The sequence below is a fragment of the Heterodontus francisci genome, unplaced genomic scaffold, assembly GCF_036365525.1.
Source record: "Heterodontus francisci isolate sHetFra1 unplaced genomic scaffold, sHetFra1.hap1 HAP1_SCAFFOLD_1146, whole genome shotgun sequence".
Classification (NCBI taxonomy): domain Eukaryota; kingdom Metazoa; phylum Chordata; class Chondrichthyes; order Heterodontiformes; family Heterodontidae; genus Heterodontus; species Heterodontus francisci.
Window position 1 is genome coordinate 25,001 of NW_027141149.1, and position 12,500 is coordinate 37,500.

A 12,500-nucleotide genomic window follows, 5' to 3' on the forward strand; every position below is an offset into this window, starting at 1 on the left:
CCTGACAGACAAAGATAACCGTTCACAAGGAGCCTTGTTATTTCGCACCAAGTCTTTTGCGGGCATAGTTTCTTTCTTTGACATGTATATCTGTATGAAGGTCGGCTTTGCTCTGCCATCGCAGCCTCCCTTCTTTGCTTTTCTCACTGTACCAACAGACATGTCATAAGACTTTGGTTTTTTTTTTATTAATTCTTTTCCTGTGGGTGTGGTGTGCCTCCGCACCCCCCAATCTGTTCCAAGGCCTTGTTTTCTCTCGCTCGCCAAAACACTTTGTCTGTTTTCACAGCCAGTCTACCGGCCTAGACCCAACTGTGCGATATTTCAGAGCCGGCAACAGAGCATGGAAAGTCCGCCAGATTTACCCTTAAATGCTCATAAATGACTTCCAGGCACTCTTCGGAAGGTCTTTTATTTCAAAAGAAGGTCCTTCCTTGAGGGAGCACTTCTTCGGCCACTTTGCAAGTGCAACCGCTGCCAGCAAAAGTTCTGAAAATCGAGTTCCCGAAAATCTCCGGGTACCCCGCCAACCCCCAGCCACCCGAATCGCAAGTGTCAATTCGGCGGGTTGCCTGCCGGTAGTCCTTCCGAAAATGAGGCGCCAAATCGCCGCAACGGCCATTTTTCATTTCGGCATCGGGACTTCCGACGGCAACTGATTAACTAGCCCGGGGACTAGAGCGGCAGCAAATGCAACGTGCCCTCTTGGCGGGAGCAACTTGACCGCCCCCGTGGGGAAAGGTCAACTCGGGGCCCGGGAAAGTCGCCGAGTCCGACCCCATACACTTCCATGAGTTGGGGGTTTTGGCCTTCCCGGCCCAAGGCTCGCCTTATTTCGGCCTGCACTTTCGGAAAAGGGTGCATTCCTTTTGGTTAATGATTTCACCAGCCCGGGTCTTAGCCTCTGCCCCGACGGCTAAGTCTTTTGGTTAATGATTTCCTGCGGCTGGGACTACCCTTTCCCCCGCCCTGCAGGCACCCGGGTCGGGAGGCCGTCGGGGGCACTTTCCGGGGCAAATCCGGACCCTTACGCAAGGGAGAGTGCGCCCCCCGCCTCGGCCGGGGGTCAGGCTGCCGCCTATTAAGCCCGACAGAAAACCCGAAAAATGGACGAAAATGGGAAAAAATCCCCATCCGAAAAAGGCTTAAAAGTCGGTTGGGCGGCAGCTAGGGTCGGTCTCTGCAGACCTGGAGGCTCGGGTGGACTCTTGGAATAAACGTCCAAGTCCCGACTTGCCACCTCCTACTACTGTGCAGATACCCCGCCAACCCCCAGCCACCCGAATGACAAGCGTCCGATCAGCGGGACGAATTTGACAACTCTGGCCGGACCTCTGGAACTCCATCCCGGGTAACCGGGGCAAATTTTTCCGCTTGATCGCCCTTCCACTGGTTAACCATTTGCCCTTTCGGACTTAGTCTCTGGACATTATTCGACGGATTTTCTGGTTAACCATTTGCCCTTTCGGACTTAGTCTCTGGGCATTATTTTCGACTTTTTGGTTAATGATTTCACACTTTTTACTTACTTTTGCGCTTTTTGGTTAATGATTACTCTGCTTACTGGTTAATTATTTGCCCTTTCGGACTTAGTCTCTGGACATTATTTTCGAGTTTTTGGTTAATGATTTCACACTTTTAACATATTTTTGCGCTTTTTGGTTAATGATTACTCTGCTTACTGGTTAATTATTTGCCCTTTCGGACTTAGTCTCTGGAGATTATTTTCGAGTTTTTGGTTAATGATTTCACACTTTTTACTTACTTTTGCGATTTTTGGTTAATGATTTCACACTTTTTACTTACTTTTGCGCATTTTGGTTAATGATTACTCTGCTTACTGGTTAACCATTTGCCCTTTCGGACTTAGTCTCTGGACATTATTTTCGAGTTTTTGGTTAATGATTTCACACTTTTTACTTACTTTTGCGATTTTTGGTTAATGATTTCACACTTTTTACTTACTTTTGCGATTTTTGGTTAATGATGACTCTGCTTACTGGTTAATTATTTGTACTTTCGGACTTGGTCTCTGGACATTATTTTCGAGTTTTTGGTTAATGATTTCACACTTTTAACATAATTTTGCGCTTTTTGGTTAATGATTACTCTGCTTACTGGTTAACCATTTGCCCTTTCGGACTTAGTCTCTGCACATTATTTTCGAGTTTTTGGTTAATGATTTCACACTTTTAACTTAATTTTGTGCTTTTTGGTTAATGATTTCATACTTTTTACTTACTTTTGCCCTTTTTGGTTAATGATTACTCTGCTTACTGGTTAACCATTTGCCCTTTCGGACTTAGTCTCTGGAGATTATTTTCGAGTTTTTGGTTAATGATTTCACACTTTAACATATTTTTAAGCTTTTTGGTTAATGATTACTCTGCTTACTGGTTAACCATTTGCCCTTTCGGACTTAGTCTCTGCACATTATTTTCGAGTTTTTGGTTAATGATTTCACACTTTTAACATATTTTTGCGCTTTTTGGTTAATGATTACTCTGCTTACTGGTTAACCATTTGCCCTTTCGGACTTAGTCTCTGCACATTATTTTCGACTTTTTGGTTAATGATTTCACACTTTTAACATATTTTTGCGCTTTTTGGTTAATGATTTCATACTTTTTACTTACTTTTGCGCCTTTTGGTTAATGATTACTCTGCTTACTGGTTAACCATTTGCCCTTTCGGACTTAGTCTCTGGAGATTATTTTCGAGTTTTTGGTTAATGATTTCACACTTTTTACTTACTTTTGCGATTTTTGGTTAATGATTACTCTGCTTACTGGTTAACCATTTGCCCTTTCGGACTTAGTCTCTGCACATTATTTTCGAGTTTTTGGTTAATGATTTCACACTTTTAACATATTTTTGCGCTTTTTGGTTAATGATTACTCTGCTTACTGGTTAACCATTTGCCCTTTCGGACTTAGTCTCTGCACATTATTTTCGACTTTTTGGTTAATGATTTCACACTTTTAACATATTTTTGCGCTTTTTGGTTAATGATTTCATACTTTTTACTTACTTTTGCGCCTTTTGGTTAATGATTACTCTGCTTACTGGTTAACCATTTGCCCTTTCGGACTTAGTCTCTGGAGATTATTTTCGAGTTTTTGGTTAATGATTTCACACTTTTTACTTACTTTTGCGATTTTTGGTTAATGATTACTCTGCTTACTGGTTAACCATTTGCCCTTTTGGACTTAGTCTCTGGACATTATTTTCGGGTTTTTGGTTAATGATTTCACACTTTTTACTTACTTTTGCGATTTTTGGTTAATGATGACTCTGCTTACTGGTTAACCATTTGCCCTTTCGCACTTAGTCTCTGGAGATTATTTTCGACTTTTTGGTTAATGATTTCACACTTTTAACTTAATTTTGTGCTTTTTGGTTAATGATTTCATACTTTTTACTTACTTTTGCCCTTTTTGGTTAATGATTACTCTGCTTACTGGTTAACCATTTGCCCTTTCGGACTTGGTCTCTGGACATTATTTTCGAGTTTTTGGTTAATGATTTCACACTTTTTACTTACTTTTGCGATTTTTGGTTAATGATTTCACACTTTTTACTTACTTTTGCGATTTTTGGTTAATGATTACTCTGCTTACTGGTTAACCATTTGCCCTTTCGGACTTAGTCTCTGGAGATTATTTTCGAGTTTTTGGTTAATGATTTCACACTTTTTACTTACTTTTGCGATTTTTGGTTAATGATTTCACACTTTTTACTTACTTTTGCGATTTTTGGTTAATGATGACTCTGCTTACTGGTTAATTATTTGTACTTTCGGACTTGGTCTCTGGACATTATTTTCGAGTTTTTGGTTAATGATTTCACACTTTTAACATAATTTTGCGCTTTTTGGTTAATGATTACTCTGCTTACTGGTTAACCATTTGCCCTTTCGGACTTAGTCTCTGCACATTATTTTCGAGTTTTTGGTTAATGATTTCACACTTTTAACTTAATTTTGTGCTTTTTGGTTAATGATTTCATACTTTTTACTTACTTTTGCCCTTTTTGGTTAATGATTACTCTGCTTACTGGTTAACCATTTGCCCTTTCGGACTTAGTCTCTGGAGATTATTTTCGAGTTTTTGGTTAATGATTTCACACTTTAACATATTTTTAAGCTTTTTGGTTAATGATTACTCTGCTTACTGGTTAACCATTTGCCCTTTCGGACTTAGTCTCTGCACATTATTTTCGAGTTTTTGGTTAATGATTTCACACTTTTAACATATTTTTGCGCTTTTTGGTTAATGATTACTCTGCTTACTGGTTAACCATTTGCCCTTTCGGACTTAGTCTCTGCACATTATTTTCGACTTTTTGGTTAATGATTTCACACTTTTAACATATTTTTGCGCTTTTTGGTTAATGATTTCATACTTTTTACTTACTTTTGCGCCTTTTGGTTAATGATTACTCTGCTTACTGGTTAACCATTTGCCCTTTCGGACTTAGTCTCTGGAGATTATTTTCGAGTTTTTGGTTAATGATTTCACACTTTTTACTTACTTTTGCGATTTTTGGTTAATGATTACTCTGCTTACTGGTTAACCATTTGCCCTTTCGGACTTAGTCTCTGCACATTATTTTCGAGTTTTTGGTTAATGATTTCACACTTTTAACATATTTTTGCGCTTTTTGGTTAATGATTACTCTGCTTACTGGTTAACCATTTGCCCTTTCGGACTTAGTCTCTGCACATTATTTTCGACTTTTTGGTTAATGATTTCACACTTTTAACATATTTTTGCGCTTTTTGGTTAATGATTTCATACTTTTTACTTACTTTTGCGCCTTTTGGTTAATGATTACTCTGCTTACTGGTTAACCATTTGCCCTTTTGGACTTAGTCTCTGCACATTATTTTCGAGTTTTTGGTTAATGATTTCACACTTTTAACATATTTTTGCGCTTTTTGGTTAATGATTTCACACTTTTTACTTACTTTTGCGATTTTTGGTTAATGATTACTCTGCTTACTGGTTAACCATTTGCCCTTTCGGACTTAGTCTCTGGACATTGTTTTCGACATTTTGGTTAATGATTTCACACTTTTAACTTAATTTTGTGCTTTTTGGTTAATGATTTCATACTTTTTACTTACTTTTGCCCTTTTTGGTTAATGATTACTCTGCTTACTGGTTAACCATTTGCCCTTTCGGACTTAGTCTCTGGACATTGTTTTCGACATTTTGGTTAATGATTTCACACTTTTAACTTAATTTTGTGCTTTTTGGTTAATGATTTCATACTTTTTACTTACTTTTGCGATTTTTGGTTAATGATTACTCTGCTTACTGGTTAACCATTTGCCCTTTCGGACTTAGTCTCTGGACATTATTTTCGGGTTTTTGGTTAATGATTTCACACTTTTTACTTACTTTTGCGATTTTTGGTTAGTGATTACTCTGCTTACTGGTTAACCATTTGCCCTTTCGGACTTAGTCTCTGGACATTGTTTTCGACATTTTGGTTAATGATTTCACACTTTTAACTTAATTTTGTGCTTTTTGGTTAATGATTTCATACTTTTTACTTACTTTTGCCCTTTTTGGTTAATGATTACTCTGCTTACTGGTTAACCATTTGCCCTTTCGCACTTAGTCTCTGGAGATTATTTTCGACTTTTTGGTTAATGATTTCACACTTTTAACTTAATTTTGTGCTTTTTGGTTAATGATTTCATACTTTTTACTTACTTTTGCCCTTTTTGGTTAATGATTACTCTGCTTACTGGTTAACCATTTGCCCTTTCGGACTTGGTCTCTGGACATTATTTTCGAGTTTTTGGTTAATGATTTCACACTTTTTACTTACTTTTGCGATTTTTGGTTAATGATTTCACACTTTTTACTTACTTTTGCGATTTTTGGTTAATGATTACTCTGCTTACTGGTTAACCATTTGCCCTTTCGGACTTAGTCTCTGGAGATTATTTTCGAGTTTTTGGTTAATGATTTCACACTTTTTACTTACTTTTGCGATTTTTGGTTAATGATTACTCTGCTTACTGGTTAACCATTTGCCCTTTCGGACTTAGTCTCTGGACATTGTTTTCGACATTTTGGTTAATGATTTCACACTTTTAACTTAATTTTGTGCTTTTTGGTTAATGATTTCATACTTTTTACTTACTTTTGCGATTTTTGGTTAATGATTACTCTGCTTACTGGTTAACCATTTGCCCTTTCGGACTTAGTCTCTGGACATTATTTTCGGGTTTTTGGTTAATGATTTCACACTTTTTACTTACTTTTGCGATTTTTGGTTAATGATTACTCTGCTTACTGGTTAACCATTTGCCCTTTCGGACTTAGTCTCTGGACATTGTTTTCGACATTTTGGTTAATGATTTCACACTTTTAACTTAATTTTGTGCTTTTTGGTTAATGATTTCATACTTTTTACTTACTTTTGCCCTTTTTGGTTAATGATTACTCTGCTTACTGGTTAACCATTTGCCCTTTCGGACTTAGTCTCTGGACATTGTTTTCGACATTTTGGTTAATGATTTCACACTTTTAACTTAATTTTGTGCTTTTTGGTTAATGATTTCATACTTTTTACTTACTTTTGCCCTTTTTGGTTAATGATTACTCTGCTTACTGGTTAACCATTTGCCCTTTCGGACTTAGTCTCTGGACATTGTTTTCGACATTTTGGTTAATGATTTCACACTTTTAACTTAATTTTGTGCTTTTTGGTTAATGATTTCATACTTTTTACTTACTTTTGCGATTTTTGGTTAATGATTACTCTGCTTACTGGTTAACCATTTGCCCTTTCGGACTTAGTCTCTGGACATTATTTTCGGGTTTTTGGTTAATGATTTCACACTTTTTACTTACTTTTGCGATTTTTGGTTAGTGATTACTCTGCTTACTGGTTAACCATTTGCCCTTTCGGACTTAGTCTCTGGACATTGTTTTCGACATTTTGGTTAATGATTTCACACTTTTAACTTAATTTTGTGCTTTTTGGTTAATGATTTCATACTTTTTACTTACTTTTGCCCTTTTTGGTTAATGATTACTCTGCTTACTGGTTAACCATTTGCCCTTTCGGACTTAGTCTCTGGACATTGTTTTCGACATTTTGGTTAATGATTTCACACTTTTAACTTAATTTTGTGCTTTTTGGTTAATGATTTCATACTTTTTACTTACTTTTGCGATTTTTGGTTAATGATTACTCTGCTTACTGGTTAACCATTTGCCCTTTCGGACTTAGTCTCTGGACATTATTTTCGGGTTTTTGGTTAATGATTTCACACTTTTTACTTACTTTTGCGATTTTTGGTTAATGATTACTCTGCTTACTGGTTAACCATTTGCCCTTTCGGACTTAGTCTCTGGACATTGTTTTCGACATTTTGGTTAATGATTTCACACTTTTAACTTAATTTTGTGCTTTTTGGTTAATGATTTCATACTTTTTACTTACTTTTGCCCTTTTTGGTTAATGATTACTCTGCTTACTGGTTAACCATTTGCCCTTTCGGACTTAGTCTCTGGACATTGTTTTCGACATTTTGGTTAATGATTTCACACTTTTAACTTAATTTTGTGCTTTTTGGTTAATGATTTCATACTTTTTACTTACTTTTGCGATTTTTGGTTAATGATTACTCTGCTTACTGGTTAACCATTTGCCCTTTCGGACTTAGTCTCTGGACATTATTTTCGGGTTTTTGGTTAATGATTTCACACTTTTTACTTACTTTTGCGATTTTTGGTTAATGATTACTCTGCTTACTGGTTAACCATTTGCCCTTTCGGACTTAGTCTCTGGACATTGTTTTCGACATTTTGGTTAATGATTTCACACTTTTAACTTAATTTTGTGCTTTTTGGTTAATGATTTCATACTTTTTACTTACTTTTGCCCTTTTTGGTTAATGATTACTCTGCTTACTGGTTAACCATTTGCCCTTTCGGACTTAGTCTCTGGACATTGTTTTCGACATTTTGGTTAATGATTTCACACTTTTAACTTAATTTTGTGCTTTTTGGTTAATGATTTCATACTTTTTACTTACTTTTGCGATTTTTGGTTAATGATTACTCTGCTTACTGGTTAACCATTTGCCCTTTCGCACTTAGTCTCTGGAGATTATTTTCGACTTTTTGGTTAATGATTTCACACTTTTAACTTAATTTTGTGCTTTTTGGTTAATGATTTCATACTTTTTACTTACTTTTGCCCTTTTTGGTTAATGATTACTCTGCTTACTGGTTAACCATTTGCCCTTTCGGACTTGGTCTCTGGACATTATTTTCGAGTTTTTGGTTAATGATTTCACACTTTTTACTTACTTTTGCGATTTTTGGTTAATGATTTCACACTTTTTACTTACTTTTGCGATTTTTGGTTAATGATTACTCTGCTTACTGGTTAACCATTTGCCCTTTCGGACTTAGTCTCTGGAGATTATTTTCGAGTTTTTGGTTAATGATTTCACACTTTTTACTTACTTTTGCGATTTTTGGTTAATGATTTCACACTTTTTACTTACTTTTGCGATTTTTGGTTAATGATGACTCTGCTTACTGGTTAATTATTTGTACTTTCGGACTTGGTCTCTGGACATTATTTTCGAGTTTTTGGTTAATGATTTCACACTTTTAACATAATTTTGCGCTTTTTGGTTAATGATTACTCTGCTTACTGGTTAACCATTTGCCCTTTCGGACTTAGTCTCTGCACATTATTTTCGAGTTTTTGGTTAATGATTTCACACTTTTAACTTAATTTTGTGCTTTTTGGTTAATGATTTCATACTTTTTACTTACTTTTGCCCTTTTTGGTTAATGATTACTCTGCTTACTGGTTAACCATTTGCCCTTTCGGACTTAGTCTCTGGAGATTATTTTCGAGTTTTTGGTTAATGATTTCACACTTTAACATATTTTTAAGCTTTTTGGTTAATGATTACTCTGCTTACTGGTTAACCATTTGCCCTTTCGGACTTAGTCTCTGCACATTATTTTCGAGTTTTTGGTTAATGATTTCACACTTTTAACATATTTTTGCGCTTTTTGGTTAATGATTACTCTGCTTACTGGTTAACCATTTGCCCTTTCGGACTTAGTCTCTGCACATTATTTTCGACTTTTTGGTTAATGATTTCACACTTTTAACATATTTTTGCGCTTTTTGGTTAATGATTTCATACTTTTTACTTACTTTTGCGCCTTTTGGTTAATGATTACTCTGCTTACTGGTTAACCATTTGCCCTTTCGGACTTAGTCTCTGGAGATTATTTTCGAGTTTTTGGTTAATGATTTCACACTTTTTACTTACTTTTGCGATTTTTGGTTAATGATTACTCTGCTTACTGGTTAACCATTTGCCCTTTCGGACTTAGTCTCTGCACATTATTTTCGAGTTTTTGGTTAATGATTTCACACTTTTAACATATTTTTGCGCTTTTTGGTTAATGATTACTCTGCTTACTGGTTAACCATTTGCCCTTTCGGACTTAGTCTCTGCACATTATTTTCGACTTTTTGGTTAATGATTTCACACTTTTAACATATTTTTGCGCTTTTTGGTTAATGATTTCATACTTTTTACTTACTTTTGCGCCTTTTGGTTAATGATTACTCTGCTTACTGGTTAACCATTTGCCCTTTCGGACTTAGTCTCTGGAGATTATTTTCGAGTTTTTGGTTAATGATTTCACACTTTTTACTTACTTTTGCGATTTTTGGTTAATGATTACTCTGCTTACTGGTTAACCATTTGCCCTTTTGGACTTAGTCTCTGGACATTATTTTCGGGTTTTTGGTTAATGATTTCACACTTTTTACTTACTTTTGCGATTTTTGGTTAATGATGACTCTGCTTACTGGTTAACCATTTGCCCTTTCGCACTTAGTCTCTGGAGATTATTTTCGACTTTTTGGTTAATGATTTCACACTTTTAACTTAATTTTGTGCTTTTTGGTTAATGATTTCATACTTTTTACTTACTTTTGCCCTTTTTGGTTAATGATTACTCTGCTTACTGGTTAACCATTTGCCCTTTCGGACTTGGTCTCTGGACATTATTTTCGAGTTTTTGGTTAATGATTTCACACTTTTTACTTACTTTTGCGATTTTTGGTTAATGATTTCACACTTCTTACTTACTTTTGCGATTTTTGGTTAATGATTACTCTGCTTACTGGTTAACCATTTGCCCTTTCGGACTTAGTCTCTGGACATTATTTTCGAGTTTTTGGTTAATGATTTCACACTTTTTACTTACTTTTGCGATTTTTGGTTAATGATTTCACACTTTTTACTTACTTTTGCGATTTTTGGTTAATGATGACTCTGCTTACTGGTTAATTATTTGTACTTTCGGACTTGGTCTCTGGACATTATTTTCGACTTTTTGGTTAATGATTTCACACTTTTAACATAATTTTGCGCTTTTTGGTTAATGATTACTCTGCTTGCTTGTTACTGATTTCCCCTTTCGGACTTGATCTCTGGCCGTTCTTTTCGACCTTTTTGGATCAGGTTTCCACACTCTGAAATTATTTTGGGCTCACTGATTAGGCGAGATCAAGGGGGCATGCCTGGGCACTTTGGGCTCAGTTTGGGAAGGCGGCGTCCGTGTGCTCCTCCGCCCTTCCCGCACTTGCGGCTAGGTTTGCCAAACTGCGCTGACCCGCAGCCCTGCCTTTTTGCCCACGGCACACGGAACGACTCAAGTCTGGCTCCGTTCCAGGCCGTTGCCTCCGGCTGCCCGCCGTCCGGCCGGCCTGGGACGTACCCCGGCTGACGGCGCCGGAGGCCCTCTAGCAGCCACCGGTGCCGCGGGCCAATGGGTCCGGGCGTTCCGGAGCTATCGGTGGGGAAGTGCTCTCCCCTTTTCCTGACGCCGTTCGCCCGAGCAGAGGTGCAGCCTGACGGGACTGCTGTCGCCTTCCGCGGCGCACCGGCCCCTTTCACCTGCCGTCGACCGCGCGGAGCTCGGACCTCCCTCCCCGAAGTTATGGCCCCGGCGCCGGAGGGTGCCCGGGGCCGGGCATTCAGCGGGGTGAGTCTTAACCTTCCCGGTCAGCCTGCGGGGTCGGTGCGCCGGCACTCGACGCCGGAGGGTCCCCTCTTTCCGTAGAGCCCCGCCCGGTGCCGATCGGCCGGCGGATTGCGGAGCGAACCGCGCCTGACCGACGGGCCTCGGAAACCCGTTGCAGTCGACGGGGGGGAACCGGACAGCGGGACGAGGTGCCGATTCCACCCGCAGATTCGATCCCGAAATCCCGCGGGATTCGGCGGTCCGACCCGACAGATTCAAACGTCGCCCGGGCGGCCCCCAGCGGTCGGGCCGGCCTGGTTCCGCCACCGCCCGATGCCCCTCGCCCCCGGCTACCGCCGGCCGCGCAGACCGAGCGAATGCGGCCGGACGTCCGGCGGCAATCGGCCGGAAAGCGGTATGGCCATTTCCTACTGTCCCTCGGACGGGCAGAGGGGCGGCGCCGGGGCACTCGCGGACCAGGCCGCGCCCCTCCGAGCCCTACCGCCTGCCGTCGACCGCGCGGGGATCGGACCTCCCTCCCCGAAGTTATGGCCCCGGAGCCGGAGGGTAGCCGGGGCCGGGCATTCAGCGGGGTGAGTCTTCACCTTCCCGGTCAGCCTGCGGGGTCGGTGCGCCGGCACTCGACGCGGGAGGGTCCCCTCTTTCCGTAGAGCCCCGCCCGGTGCCGATCGGCCGGCGGATTGCGGAGCGAACCGCGCCTGACCGACGGGCCTCGGAAACCCGTTGCAGTCGACCGGGGGGAACCGGACAGCGGGACGAGGTGCCGATTCCACCCGCAGATTCGATCCCGAAATCCCGCGGGATTCGGCGGTCCGACCCGACAGATTCAAACGTCGCCCGGGCGGCCCCCAGCGGTCGGGCCGGCCTGGTTCCGCCACCGCCCGATGCCCCTCGCCCCCGGCTACCGCCGGCCGCGCAGACCGAGCGAATGCGGCCGGACGTCCGGCGGCAATCGGCCGGAAAGCGGTATGGCCATTTCCTACTGTCCCTCGGACGGGCAGAGGGGCGGCGCCGGGGCACTCGCGGACCAGGCCGCGCCCCTCCGAGCCCTACCGCCTGCCGTCGACCGCGCGGGGATCGGACCCTCCTCGCCGAAGTTATGGAGGTAAGACCGGGAGGCTGCCCAGGGTCGGGACTTCAACCGGCTGCCGCCACCCTTTCCCGCCTGTCCCACGGGCTCGGAGATCCAGGCCCTGCAAAGACCCTCCGGTCGCCACCCGACAGGTGCTTTACCGGAGAAATCGTAAACCGGCGTCAGGGCCGGACCTGTCCCGCAGAGGGCAGCCTGCGCCCTTATGCTTTCCCTTTTGCTTTGGCCCCGCAGTAGCAAATGGTTCACCGATAAGTCGGGAACCCACACGCCCGGCCCCACCCGCCCATCCTTCCGCAATGCATCGCCTAGACACACGCACCAAGGGCGCTCTCCTTCCCCCGCCTCCCACA